The following is a 15,709-nucleotide window of genomic DNA, read 5'->3' as shown; positions in this document are numbered from 1 at the left end:
TCGTGACAACCTGGCGATGGCAAACTACACCCATCTTGACCCCCTGAAGTAAAAAGAGGGAGTCTTCCCACCTCCAAAGAGCGCGAAGGCAACTGCGCAACACTCTCAACAGGGGGAAGGCAGACCAAGAAGGGCGGATGCCCCTGAGTTTCATCCACCACAGGAATGGTCTCATATGAAGGAGACCCAAGGGCAGCAAAGGAGAGGCTGCTGCCATGAGCCCCAGAAGCCTGCGACATATGCCCACCACTACATGATGGCCGAGTCTGAAACGGGCCAAGCACGCACAGAGACTGGAATCTCGAGCAGGGGCCAGACGGGCCTGCATCGAGAGAGAATCGAGTTGGACACCCAGGAAAGTGGTCTGCTGAGAAGGAGTTAAGACACTCTTCTGAGCATTCAACCTGAGACCAAGAGACCGGAGGTGGTGGAGAAGGACGTCCCTGTGACGACACACCACAGCCTCAAGGGCTGCGCTTCCTGGCTGCTGGGCGGGAGAGCATCGGCCGCGGAAGAAACTCCACCGGAGAATCGGCACGGCAAGCGCCCGGGCGAGAGAGAGTGAGAGAGGGAATAGCAGGCCTGCTCACTTTCTAACGCCTCGAGCTCGACGTCCGATCCCCAGGCCTCGGCTTCATGAAGGGCAGGCAAATATCAGGTACGTAAAGAAAAATCTACCACAGCAACAATAAACATTTCAAACATCAGTATGTTACATTGTTGTCGAGTTGCACTCGTGAAGTGCGAGTGGGCTCCTGTCAGTTATTATGTTAGAATAAATATGGTTGCTTTACATTTCTAATTAAATTTTGTCTAATCAAATAAGTCAACAAAAAGGTCTTAAAATCACCCATTATTTCTGATTCATTTGTTATTGTGGGGCACAGTAATCCACAGTGTGTGCTCTCCTTCCACACATTTTGATAAATATGCATAGTATGGTAAACAGTATATAGTTGTGACGAGTGGCTGCACAATAGAAGCGCACGAAGACGAAGATATCACTAGAACAGTCTTTAATTCAGAACTCACGGTACAGGCAGGCAAATACTCAGGAAAACACAGGAGAAACAACCACAAAGCATTTACGAGACAAAACAAAGAACTGAACAGAACAGGGAGTATAAATAGACAAGAGATAATGAGATAATTAATGAGACAACAGGTGAACGGGATAACTAATCAGACACACTGGAAAACTGCTCTGAACTAACACAAAGAAACATTGATAACACAAATACTGTGCACAGTATGGATATTTTTGCATGGATAACCTACTGTCATCCATGCATACAAAAATGGGCATACACGTACATAGTATACTTACAATACCCCGCAGAAATAGCATTACGGTTGTATGCTATTATTATAATCTGCCATATCTTAATGGCTCCACCCACTGTCATTATAACATGAGAGTCATATCAAAACAATGCAATTCTGCTGTGAATACCTTGAAGGATTCGATGAGATGGGCCAAAGCTTTAAAGCACAGCAGGTGCTGCATGAATCAATTAATGCATATTCATGAATATTAGCATTCATTTGCATACATTGATAGAGCCTTCGTCAAATTAAGGTCAGTTTAAAGCAGTCTAGAGGTGAAAGACCTAGAGCAGTAATAATAAGAGTTTAACATTTCCACCAGTTATGCTTAAAGGTATATTTTAACATATTATTCACAGTGTTGGGGAAAATACTTTGAAACTGTAGCTTTTCAAACTACTAGCTGCGCATAATTTAAAGTAGCTTAAGCAATGTAATGGTTTTTGGTGTTAAATGACTTCATCCTGTCCCAGTTTGATATGCAGACAATGTAGGTCAATTCACGTGAAAAGTGTAACACTGTATTGATTACGGTAATCTGTTTGTTTGACCAATCAGCCAACAAAAAATTTGTTCTTAGAATGTTTTGCTAACATTCCCATTAAGGTATGAACATTTTCGGTTTTTTAAACATTCAAAACGGATATATATATATATATATTAAGAAAGTTTTTTCTTGGTTTATGTGAACAAGAGGAACATTCCATTCTATAATTTTGAAAAATGTTATGAAAACCTTATTTCTGAATGTTTTCTGAACGTTCAAAACGTCCAGTTTTTAAATGGTTTAAGAAAGTTTTTTCTTGATTATGCAAAAATACTCCAAACATTTCCCGAGAACATTGCTTCTATTCATCCATCCATACATTTTCCACATCACTTATCCTCTTTAGGCTCGTGCAGGTTGCTAGAGCCTATCCCAACATGTCTTTGCTGCATGTCTTTAAATTGTGGGGGAAACTGGAGCACTCAGAGGAAACCACTGACACAGGGAGAACATGCAAACTCCACACAGAAAGGAGTCCTGGCTCAGCTGTGAGGTTACGGTGCTAAAAACTTAAGCAATTAATTTCCTACAGCCACATGTACCACACTGTAATAGTACACTAAACTAACTGTGTTATAGTCTCTAGTAGACAGAAGTACACAGTCCAAAACATGGAATCGTAAAGAGCAAAGCTTAAATTTTCTAAACCAAAAAACACAACCCCATCAAGTTAAACAAGGGAAAAAAGAACACAAACTCAAACATACAACTAGACAGCACACAAGTCCAATCTACCAAGACATGTGGAAAACAACACAACAGAAACAGAAAACACCACAAAATTGTGTTCTATATGAACTGTTTCATATGAAGTTTCAAACACTGTTATTTTACAAAAAGCTTTGCGATGCTTCAGGCTGAAGAGAGACCAGAGTGTAACACTTGTTTATGGATGTTTGATTTTAAAATGGCGTGAAATGGAGCTGTGAGTAATAGAAAGACAGTAAGAGAATCAGAATCGGATGAAATGCTGTTACAGAAGGGGAAGATGAAAGTCCCGATTGCTTAGTGTAATGCATTAAAGTTCAATGAAGTCAGTGTATTATATCTGCTTGACTGTATATTTCATATACAACTTGCATTCATTGTTTGCTCCTTATGCATGTGTCTTGTGACTTCATGTTCTCTTGTTTTCAATTATCTGTAATGATCAAACAAGTATAACTTTTAAAATGTTAGATGAACGTCCAACTAAAACATTCCAAAAAAATATGTTCCATAAACGATGTATAAATAACATTTTGTGCTGACGGAGATAATTTAATGGTTTGTTCTTGCGCATCAAGCAGGTTCGGTTGAACTTCTGTTTATGTTTGCTGATCAATGTTTAGAATAAGCCTAAATTCAATTTGTTCATCATATTTGCTAAAGCTATCAAGTCTCTTCAGGTCATCTCTTTATGGATTTTCTGAAATCTCTTTATAACTTTTCATTCATCGTTTCATTTAAAATATCTTCATTTGTGTTTCGAAGATAAACAAAAGTCTTACGGGTTTGGATGACTTGAGGGTGAGTAATTGATGACAATTGTTTTTCAATTTTGGGTGAACTAACCTTTTAATACTATTGCTAAAAAGTTTTTAGTAGCTTGGCTGTGGTTTAAAGGAGAAAGTGTGTATTTTCTACAACACTAATGTCGCTAAACAAATAGCAAAAGTAATTATTGTTTTCAAACAGGTTTCCTGAACAGTCACGCACCAAACTCCATTTCAGGTGTGAGACAGTGTTGCTGTGTCAAGATGCCCAGCTAACAGGGAACGTTCCCATAAATTTCACTAACTTTCTTTAAAAGTTTTGTAAATGTTACCACAAAAGTTCTTAACATACAGTTTATGAAGCATTCTTATAATGCTATTAATAGTTAAAGCGTCAGTCCGTAACTTTTGGCACTCTAGCGGTTAATAAACAGAACTGCATGCATCTTGCGGAAGAACATAATAGCCGGAGCCACTTCACTCTGTTTATGTCGAGTCACGACGCACTGGGCCACTCTGCAGTGGTACGACCCTAACCAGTCTAAAATAGTCCTAATATAAACACTTATTATAGGTGTACTGTAGTGATTCAAGATAAGACAAAAACATGGTTTGGAAAATTCATGATGTACTCGCTCAGTATATAATTTTTGTAAATTTTGAACACATAAAAAGTTACACACTGCAGCTTCTACAGAAAGTATTTACCTTTACTCAAATACTTTACACCACTGATTTTCGAAAGAAGCCCCTAATGCTCACAAGAACTATGTTTATTTGATCAAATGTACAGTAAAAACAGTAATAATGTGAAATATTAATACAATTTAATATAACTTGTTTTAAAATTTAATTTATTTCTGTGCTGTCAAAGCTGTATTATTATGGAGTTTCCTTTGTGTCTTTTTTATTCAATCAAACATACTGCGTTTGAGAGTAAAACAAATTATTTTGTAATTAAAAAAATTAAAAGATTGCAAAAAAGTCTTCTTAAGGTCAAAATAAAGAAGTTGATAAAATTATTTGCAGTGCATGTAAATCTTTGAAAACCTTCATTTCAAACACTTTTCATCACAAACGCACAAATTTTGCTCTCTTTTCTGCTGTGTTTTTTGCGGGTCTAAATCTTTTGCTTGCGAGTTGAAAAGTTTTGCTTTGTGAATGAAGCTGTGTCTCAGTGTCTCTACTAACCAGGATGGAAGGGCCTTTTCTATTGGTCACCTTGGATCGAAGTGACAGGTTGACCACGCCCACAACGTTTTCCCGCTGCTGCCGCGCAGTGTTAGCCTGACTACGTCAGACTTCGTACTTCCGCTCAATTTCAGTTCGCTTCTGTACTCAGTCTGAGATAGCGACCTATCTCCCAGTTTTCCTCCGGCCTCAAAACAGCCGGCCAATCAACGAACAGAGGGCAGGCTGAGAGCCGTGACGTAGACACTGATTGTATTGTGGATGCGTAGATTTACTTCACATAATCTGCAAAAGTCGTTCACAGCCATGTTCACTCTGGTATTTCGCTCGATGGTTTTGTTTTCGCATCATACATGTGTTTACAGTGGAAGTTCGATGCGGCTGAGCCGGCTCATAACACACGTCATAACCAAACGTTATGTGATTGGCTTACGGGTAACCAATGATTTTAAACTTCAGACAAGCGCCCCCCCGCAAGAAAGAAAACGCTTTTCAATTATGCCCTTCCAGTTTGGTATTACCAGGCTAGTGCAGTGTGTCTGTCTGAGAGAAGAGCGAGCGAATTTGTAACATGGCGGGCAACAGGTCCTTTACTGATTTAATATCATAAACTCAGTGAACTGAATTATTCTCTTGTTATGCTCTCCCATTTAAATACTTAACGTTGGCTAAACCAGTGAAGTCTGGCCTAAGGGTCAGGCTTTGATAATCATGTCTGATCTGCCATAACTTCTGGATGATTTCATTGGACTAGGGGAGAACCGGGGCGAAAGTAACACGGGGCGAAAATAACAAAGCGATTTTTTCTGAGCCCTGACTACATTTGCATTTCAAGCTATGACAGCACTTTCAGCACGCAGCCAGTGACGGAGCTGCCAAATATCATGTGATTTCATCATCGTTTCCCGCGGTTAGGTCCGGAAAGCTGTTTTCGAGTACGGTAAGTAAATTACTGAAGCAGTACTTTTTTTCTAATTACAAGTTGTGTTTCTCGTTTCAACTTTCATGTGTCACAGTGATGATCAATCTACAGGTTATTTAGTGCTGTAACACATCATAAAGTTTGCCTTGTCAGAGTTTTTCAGTATACAAGTAATTCAGGTTTAAATGTCTGGAGTTCCAGTCGGGACGAAAGTAACACTTGTTACTTTTGTCCCACTGCTAATGTGGTGATTTTCTCTGTGTTGCAGCATTTATTAAAACATGTTTATGTCATATTATACCAAAAGAATATGCCAAGAGTAAGGGTCAGAAAGACAGACAGAGGTCTGATTCAGCCAGACATGTATGAGAGGCCGTTTCTGGACATATCTGTCAGGAACATGAGTCTTAGGGCAGCTGCAAAGTCGCATGGCATATGCCATTTCACTTTGCTCCGATACTGCAGGAGGAGGGCAGAGAAGAGTAGGGAGAAGACTGACCACCAGGGTACAGGTCACACACCAAAGTCTTCTCTGTGGACCAAGAGAGGAAGCTGGAGGCTTACATTAAGAGGACAGCTGATATTTATTTTGGCCTGTCTCCTAAGGAGGTCAGTGTAGTAGGCCTACAGTAAAAACACTCAACATTCTGCTCACTTACACTGCTCTTACTACAACCAGTTTAAATGCTTATCAAAATGTGAGATTTTTATATTCTTTAAATAGATTTTTCATTTTCATTCAAATTTTTTTTACATTTAATTTTTCCACTGTCTGTAAAGCTGCTGCAACATGTAAAAATCCCCAGTGCAGGATCAGTAAAGTCTTATTTTATCTTAATCATGTCATAAACAATCTCCCTCTACATTTTTTTTTTAAAACTGTTATAGGTGCGCAGATTTGCATATGAGTTGACCAGCAGATATGGGTGCAAATATCTGAGTGGATGGGATGCCACCAAAATGGTGGGAAAGGACTGGCTCACCTCCTTCCTTGAAAGAAACAACACATTATCTATTCGTAGACCTTGAGGCACCAGCATGTCCCGTTCCACTAGCTTCAACAAAACAAATTTGTCCTCTTTTTTTAAGAACTTGCAGACAGTTCTTGTCCGCAAACGTTTTGAAGCAAAGGACATTTGGAACGTGGATGAAACAGGTAAAGTTTACAATTCATTAAAACAAAAAAAAGTTACAATGATTCAGTGGTTTAAAATACACGGGACAAATCTATTGTTATATAAAATGTAATAAACTATAGACTGTGATAATAAATACATACTGCAGCCTATACAGATAAATATATACAGATTATAAAACTATGAGGTGAATAAATATGTAATTATATAAAAACACTACACACACACACACACATAGCTATAATAAAAACATACAAATTAACAAAAACATTTATTAATACAGATATAGAGATAATAAAACAATAATGTAAATAAATATATAACTATATACAAACACTAACAATACACACACATCTAGGTACTGTATATAAACACTTACAAATGTTCATGAAAGCTCATCAAAGTTTATAATTAAATTTCAGGTAAATTTCAGGTACCTTGATGGTCCAGATGCCAGATAAAATTATCGCCACCAAGGGGAAGCGCCAGGTCGGTGCAGTGACCTCTGGGGAGAGGGGGACATTGGTCACCATTGCCCTTGCTGTTAATGCACAAGGCAATTGCATTCCCCCGTACTTCATCTTTCCCAGGAAGAAGTTCCAGGACCACTTTGTTAGGCTCTACTGGTTCTGCTAATAGTTCAGGGTGGATGCAGGATGTAGACTTTCTTGCCTTTCTCCAGCACTTTGCCAGACACACCCTTGTGAACCTGGAGTCGAAGGTGCTGCTCCTCTTCGACAATGATTGGTCTTTCTGGGGCAGCAATTGACTTTTGTCGGTCAAACGGGATAGTCCTACTATCTTTCCCACCCCACTGCTCACATCTTTTCCAGCCAATCAATAGGAGTGTCTTCGGTCCACTGAAGCGATATGTAAACACAGCAGCAGATCACTGGATGAGAACACACCCTGGAAAAACTTTGACCATCTATGACATTCCAAACCTAGTGGCCACAGCTCTGCCACGAGCAGCAACACCCAGCAACATCACATCTGGCTTTGTGTGCACTGGCATCTGCCCCTTCAACCCAGATATTTTTGAGGAGCGAGACTTCTCACCTGCCTATGTCACTGACCACCCAGTTCCTTCACAAGTACCATGTGCTCCCACACCACATTCCAACACACACCGATACAGCCAGAGCCTGTTTGAGGAAGGACTGCTGCCAGAGTATCCTGCTGGTTCAACCAGGGACGCCTGTTTAGAGTCTGCCATCCCTGACCACCCAGCTGTCTGTTCAGGTAAGATGAAATAAGATAGAACTTGGTTAATCCTGAAGGATTTTAGTAAAATAATAACTAAAATAGAATTGTTTCATATGAACAAAACACAACACAATGTGTTGTCCTCTCTCCATCTTTACTGTTGTCACTCCTCCTCTTATGCTTCCGCTCCTCCGTGAGAGACATGAGACCGGTGCGTCGCGCAGGTGTCGCTCATCAGTAATCACGCCACCGGCCTCATCCTGCTCGCCACAGTGATATTAAATCAGTCATCTTACCCAGTAAAGGACCTGTTGCTCGCCATGTTACAAGTTCGCTCGCTCTTCTCTCAGACAGACACTGCGCGGCAGCAGCGGGAAAACGTAGTGGACGATGGTCAACCTGTCACTTCAGTCCAAGGTGACCAATAGAAAAGGCCCTTCCATCCTGGTTAGTAGAGACCGCCCACTGAGACACAGCTTCATTCGCAAGCAAAACTTTTCAACTCGCAAGCAAAAGATTTAGACCCGCAAAAAACAGCAGAAAAGAGAGCAAAATTTGTGCAAAAGTGTTCAAATGCACAAAGCCAGAAATGAAGGTTTTCAAAGATTTACATGCACTGCAAATCATTTTGTTATCAACCTCTTTATTTTTGAGCCTTAAGAAGACTTTTTTGCAATCTTTACAAATTTTTAATTACAAAATAATTAGTTTTACTCTCAAACGCAGTATGTTTGATTGAATAAAAAAGACACAAAGGAAACTCCATATTATTTTCAGCATCATCACTCCAGTCTTCAGTGCACATGATCCTTCAAAAATCATTCTAATATGCTGATTTGCTTTTTTCCAAGATTCTTTGATGAAAAGAACAAAAACAGGATTTATATGAAATAGAAGTAGAAGTAGAAGTAGATAAAAGTATTTAAAGGGACACTCCACCCATTTGCATTAAGCTTTGCATTGTTAGAAACCCAGTCATACTATTGAATGGTCGTGCAACACTCTCTCATTTTCCCCAGAGACGGGAGAAATCCGTTATTTACCTTTTACACTTCCTCCTACAATGACGCAAAAATCGTCATTTTGCGTCATTGTAGGAGGAAGTGTAAGAGAGGGGGATTTCTGTTGAGACTACAAGCACTAGTTCCTCATCTTTCCCAGGGGGCGGGACCCGCTCACGCTACAGACCTATTACAGATCAGTGGGTGGGACTTTACTCTCTGAAACTGAAAGCAATATCCTCCATCTTGTTTGAAGCTAAGCTAACAGGCGCTGTGGAGACAGATGTAAAGTAATGACAATAGCGGAGGAGAGTGCTCAATATGATATAGAAGAAGAGGATTTCGGAAGTCTGATGCTTGAATCAGGTGTTTGTGGCTACCTTTACAAGCCGCATTATAGCGAAGAGCAGCCGAGGCAGAAGACCTGCCTGCCGCGGACGAGGAGCCCGGACTGGCTCGAGTTAGGGCAGACTGGTGGCGCCGGTGATCTCACTATGCAACTCATAGACTGTAAGATGCAACTACGAACACAGAGATAGAGTCCGTCTGCGGCAAAGAATTTCAACAATGACAATTTCTCCTGGACGAAATCTCTGAATCAGACGAGGACACGGACGTTTGTGTTGAGAACTATCCTAGTTTCGCACCGCATATGTTCTGACTTAACATCCAGGTACCATGCAATAATTCACCTTTTCGAAAGAAATACAAACGAGGAGTAATGCACTAATGAGTTCGCCAACTAACTAGACATTTTGTGTGAATGTGAAATGAATTTCAAGCTCTGGTGGTAGCTAGCCTTGTAGACGGAAGAGTGATTTCTCTTATAGGCAGATATGCGCTTTCTGTATTAGTGGGAGTGGCTTGCGGAGCTGTGCAATGTGGTGCATTGTGGGAGTTGTTGTCTTTCATACAAATGCGTCCTGAAGTTATTTTTTGTCTTTCCTCGGTCACGAAGGCACCAAATTCAAAATTTATTTTACATTTCGACTACATATATGACCCACTTTAAATAAAAAACAATGTTCAAATGGGTGGAATGCCCCTTTAAAACAATTTCACTGACCCCAAACTTTTGAACAGTAGTGCATATTTTATAAGTGTGTTTTATAGAAGTTTGTTTTGTGATAATGGCCTTCTGTGCATTACCCTGCCTATTACAAAGCCACTTAAATTAATAAATACACAATCATGAAATGTTGATGTCTAGCCATCTATCAAAGGTTTTATACTCACCATATACATTAAAATGAACACAGAATGCCTTTTTTTTACTGCAGTCAGTAATCATTTGATCCACAAGATGCCAGTTAGTTAATCTCTTCTATTTTTATATGAAAAGATATACAGATGAAAAAGAAAGTTTATTGGTCTTTATACCACTCAATGCTTGGACTAACCAATCAGAATCCAGTATTCCAGAGAGCAGTGTTATAAATGTAAATATTGTAGACACAGTGACTGGCCTCTATGAGTGTATGATTTGCAGAATGAGCTGTGGTGCGGACTGTATTCTTCAGATACAGACAGAGTGATATACGACCCGTGTGTCTGTCTTCAGCGTATCTGTGGCCCTGAGGGAAGCTTTGATCTGTTCTTCACTTTCATCCCCTCCGGTTGAGCTGCCGAAAGGGAAAGAGGGGGAGGTGCAGAGATCAACGGGCAAAGAGAGGGAGTGGAAGACAAGCGGAGGAGGAAAACAAGAGGAGGTCACAGGAAAAAAGGATTAGTGTTGTACCTTCTGATGCGTTCAGAGAGACAGAAAGTCCATTGAGAATCGAGTACTTGTATTTAAAGGAATACGCCGACTTTTTGGGACTTTAGCTTATTCACCGTATCCCCCAGAGTTAGATAAGTCCATACATACCCTTTTCATCTCCGTGCGTGCCGTAACTCTGTCTGACGCACCCACCGCTAGCCTAGTTTAGCACAAAGACTGGAGGTAAACGGCTCCAGCTAGCATACTGCTCCCAATAAGTGACAGAATAACGCCAACATTTTCCTATTTACATGTTGTGATTTGTATAGTCACAGCGTGTTCAAATAACAAGGTCACATGAGACGCAGCCATCTTCTAACCGTATACACAGAACTATGTTCTCAGAAGGCGAAGCATTGCTACTTCTGCGGAGTGATTTACTCCAACTCTGAGCAAACTCTCTGCTCCTCACCACGGGGCTTCTCAGGTGTTGCGAGCAAATCACTCCGCCCAAGTAGCAGTGCTTCGCCTTCTGAGAATATAGTCAAATTGTCAAAGTCCCAAAAAGTCGGCATGTTCCTTTAAAGGGGTCATATAATGGTACATGCACTTTTACAAGTTGATTGTACTGAAATGTGTGTTGGCAGTGCCTGTAATGATAAAAATCCATCCAGTGTTTTTTTTTAAATCTCCTTATATGTTTTCCCTTGTCTCAAATCGAGCCGTCACACGGTCGGACGCCCCTCCCAAGATTGTTAATTGACAGCAGCGTTTCAACACAGACCCACCACAGACCCGTCCTCAACAATTTGAGAACAAAGTATAATTTGCACGGTTTGACGTGATTTGATAAGCGATCGTTAGATTTAATCAGCGCGATTTACTGCAATCCTTTTTTTTCCTTAGTTGGTCAGAACAAAAGTGGATTTTACTTGCTTGTTCAGATGACATTTTCCGGTGAAAATTCTTATGTTGGTCATACTTCCAAAAAGTAGAATCTGTGATTGCAAATGCCAGTATCCACACCGCCACAGTGACTTACAGCCGCACATTCTCCTCAAAAGATTGGATTCATCCGTGCTGTGCCGTGCCGAGGTAGCCTGGAAATCCAGACCTAAATCTGAAAGATTAATGGTCTGGCATCGACTAATGAAAATCGGCCAGCTCGAGGGGCGGCACCAAGCATGCATTTGAAAATCTCACTGCTCGCAATTGGATAACACTACGACCAATCACAACAAGTTATCGCTTAGCTACCAGCAGAGCTAACTGGTAGATTAGACTCTTACCGTATCCGGTCAGCAAAACAGCAAAAACGCCCTTCTTGCAAAGGAACGATTCGAGCGTCGTCTTCTGTTCCTCTTTTAGAAAAAAGCCAAGTCTAACTCGTTCATTGTAGCGGCCAAAGCCATTTCAAACAACTGGTGTTCATCCATAGCCATCTTGCAATGTTTACTACTGACTTCTACAATGTTTACTACAATGTTTACAACTGTGACTTCGACGTCACAGCGGAGTCGTCATCTGTTTAGCTCACCTCTGGCCCGCCTATATCAGATAACCCGATGTGATTGGTGCAGCTCGGATACAAGAGCATATTTAATGAGCATCATTACCCAACACCAGAGTAACTCGCTGAGCAAATTCAACTTGTGCTCTCGCGAGAACTTTCCAGGGTAGTGCCGAGGCACAACCCACGTAAAGTTGATAATTCTGCGAATAACTGCAATTGCAGATTTCGAACAGAGATGGCGACAAAGAGGAAAAACTACGGACTGCAGCTTTAAAGCAGCTCATCTCAACTGGTGGGACTGGGACATGACCTAAAAATGAACTTCTGTTCAGTAAACAGATATAAACATGCTAATAATACAAACAATAAAAAGCAAATAACTATAATCAAGCAGAATTAGAGAAATAAACAGACTTACCTTTGTAAAATTGTCATTTTTTTTGTTTTTTTCCTGTTGGTGTCAAAGGATGGATGTCCAATCAAAAAATTTTGGCTTAAAACTAGTCAAATTAGATTTCAGATGGTAATCTGGAAATTACTAATGCAGTAAGTAAAATACAATAAAAATGAAGTTTGAAATAATCAGGGCGTGCTTTACATATTATTTTTTATAACTAAATGAACATTTTTAATCATTTTTATATTAAAAAGTTTTAGGTGAAAAAAAAACGTATTAAGGATGCATTAAACTGATCAAGTGATTTAGAGCACATCAACTGACAACAGGGGTTCCTCAGGGTTCAGTTATTGGACCCCTCCTCTTCTCCATCTACACCACATCACTGGGACACATCATACAGGCACATGGTTTCTCTTACCATTGCTATGCTGATGACACACAGCTCTTCCTCTCATTTCAACCAGATGATCCCACAATAGCTCCATGGATCTCAAGTTGTCTGGCGGACATCTCGGCGTGGATGAAGGAACATCACCTGCAGCTCAACCTGGCAAAGACTGAGCTTCTCGTCCTCCCTGCCAATCCGTCTCTACAGCTCGACTTCACTATCCAGCTAGAATCATCATCAATCACCCCATCAAGGTCGGTCAGAAATCTTTATAATATTGGTAATATTGTAATATTGGATGACCAGCTGACCTTCACAGACCACATTTCAAAGACAGCTCGATCATGCAGGTTTGCACTGTACAACATCAGGAAGATCAGACCTTTCCTAAATGAGCATGCAACACAACTTCTCGTCCAGACCCTGGTCATTTCTAGGCTTGACTACTGCAATGCTTTTCTGGCTGGACTTCCATCATGTGCAACTTAACCTCTACAAATGATTCAGAACGCTGCAGCTCGTCTTGTCTTGTCGTCTCGTGGCCCACGTCACTCCTCTGTTCATCTCTCTGCACTGGCTGCCACTCGCTGCTCGCATCAAGTTCAAGGCATTGACGCTTGCTTACAGATCTATCACAGGCTCAGCTCCCTCCTACTTTCACTCACTCCTACGAGTCTACATCCCTACCAGAAGTCTATGATCGGTCAACGAGCGACATCTCGTGGTTCCATCACAGAGAGCCACAAAATCACTTTCCAGAACATTCTCATTCACAGTTCCATGCTGGTGGAATGATCTCCCCACCCTCATCAGGAATGCAGAATCTCTGTCAACATTCAAAAGACAGCTGAAAACCCATCTCTTCCGTGAGCACTTAACCTCATATAAAAAAAAAAATATATATATATATATATATTCTTTCCTTTTCCTTTAATCCTCCCTTATCGGATTTATGCTACTCTGAACAATGCCTGAATTTCGTATTTTGAGCACTTCTTGCATTGTTTTTGCCTCTTCACAATGACTCGCTTAATTTAGCCCTAATTTGTAAGTCACTTTGGACAAAAGCGTCTGCTAAATGACTAAATGTAAATGTAAATGTAAATTTAGAATGTTACAAAAGATTTCTATTTAAAAAACAAAAAAATCTTTTGAACTTTCTATTCATCAAATAATCCTGAAAAAAATAAATAAAAATCAAACTTATTAATTCTCGTGTGCGTTATTAGAGCATTACATTTTTAGCACAAATTCATGTCACTTGGTTGAAACCAATTACATTAGATGCCAACAACATTAGATGCCAACATAAACATGTTGTGTGACTAATCCTCAAAAACCATTAACAAAACTAATTAATTTGATGATGTTGGTTATTTTTATAATTAATTTTTTACAATTTATTTAAATTAATTAAATTATAATTAGCCTACTTGTCTATAAATGACAACAGCTCTAATCTAATCTAATCAAACACTGACTTATTGACCCATTTACCGTTTAATAAATACATTTGGGCCAAATGTATGAAATATCAATATAGGCCTATTAAATGTGCTGGTCAACTGTGTAAGGTCAAATGTAAAATCTTAGTTCTGGAGCGAAACATTTGTACATATGCTTTTCTTTATATTAAGTCTGTGAATAAAAGGTTATTTGTGGATGACATCAAGCTGTAAAAGTTTCTGTCTGTATAAGAGTGCACAGTTAATTTGTGAGCTCTGTAAATGAAAGTGTAGAAACTCTTGAGATGTGCCACTGCGCACTGCAGTTTTCCTCAGACGAGCGATTTATTATTGCAGTGTGGCCGCGCAGAGGGCTAGTTAATGCTCTTCATAAATGTCAGTGCATAAATCTTCTGTACTCTATAATGATATTCACAGAGTTTGCTATGTTGCCATTGCCACTTTGATGCTGAGACACACATATGTTTAATGTTACCGAACTTGCTGTTGCTAAGTTACCAGCACATCAGCAGTAACACATAGTGTGTATGCGCTGACACTGGTTTCCTCATGCAGCGCTCTATAGCAAACACAAATACATATGGATCTGTGTGATGATGCTGATGTGATGATTAAACAAGGGAGCCTGAAACCCAACAGTCTGAGGTTCAAACCCTTTATTGCTTCTTTAATTATATACATGAAAATAATATTGCTGTCTTAAAACTATTACTGTAAAAATTACATTAAACTGACTTAAAACAAAATGATCTGAATTATAAAAAAAGTTGCTTACCTTATTTTGATGAGTTAAATCAATGAAAAACATATGTTGTCATACCTGATTGATCATATAATTTTTTACAGTGCATATGCTGTCTTTATTTCAAATAAAATGAAAATATTAAATCATTAATTCAATATTTAATTAACTTGACTATTTCTATATATTTTAAAATAAATTTCTATACATTTTAAAATAAAATTTCCAGCAAAAATAATTGTATAATAATATATGCATTGCACTCAAAAAAAAAAAAAAAAAAAAAAAATAAAAAAAAAAAAAAAAAAAAAAAAATATATATATATATATATATATATATATATATATATATATATATATATATATATATATATATTTAGGCCTAAATTTAAGTATGTAAAATATATCTGAATTGCATATTTAAAAAATCCATCTACTTGGATTACACTGATTTAACAAACACAATTAATTAACTTAATGTGATGCTGTCCCTAAGGACAGCCTTTGGGACTGTCCAAAGTCAGGTGCTGTAGTTCGAGGGTTAGAGAGGAGTTAGGAAGGTATGGCATGACAAGATGGATTCCGGTACAAAAAGAGATAATTTATTAACAATCCAAGGGTAATCCGTGCAGAGTACAATTTAATAGAAAAAACATGATCAGTGTTTATGTGGCAGCACCATACCCTTTGCAGATTA

Source organism: Squalius cephalus, assembly GCF_949319135.1.
Source record: "Squalius cephalus genome assembly, chromosome: 6".
Lineage (NCBI taxonomy): Eukaryota > Metazoa > Chordata > Actinopteri > Cypriniformes > Leuciscidae > Squalius > Squalius cephalus.
The sequence above is the reverse complement of the archived record's forward strand: the minus strand, read 5'-3'. Positions refer to the sequence as shown.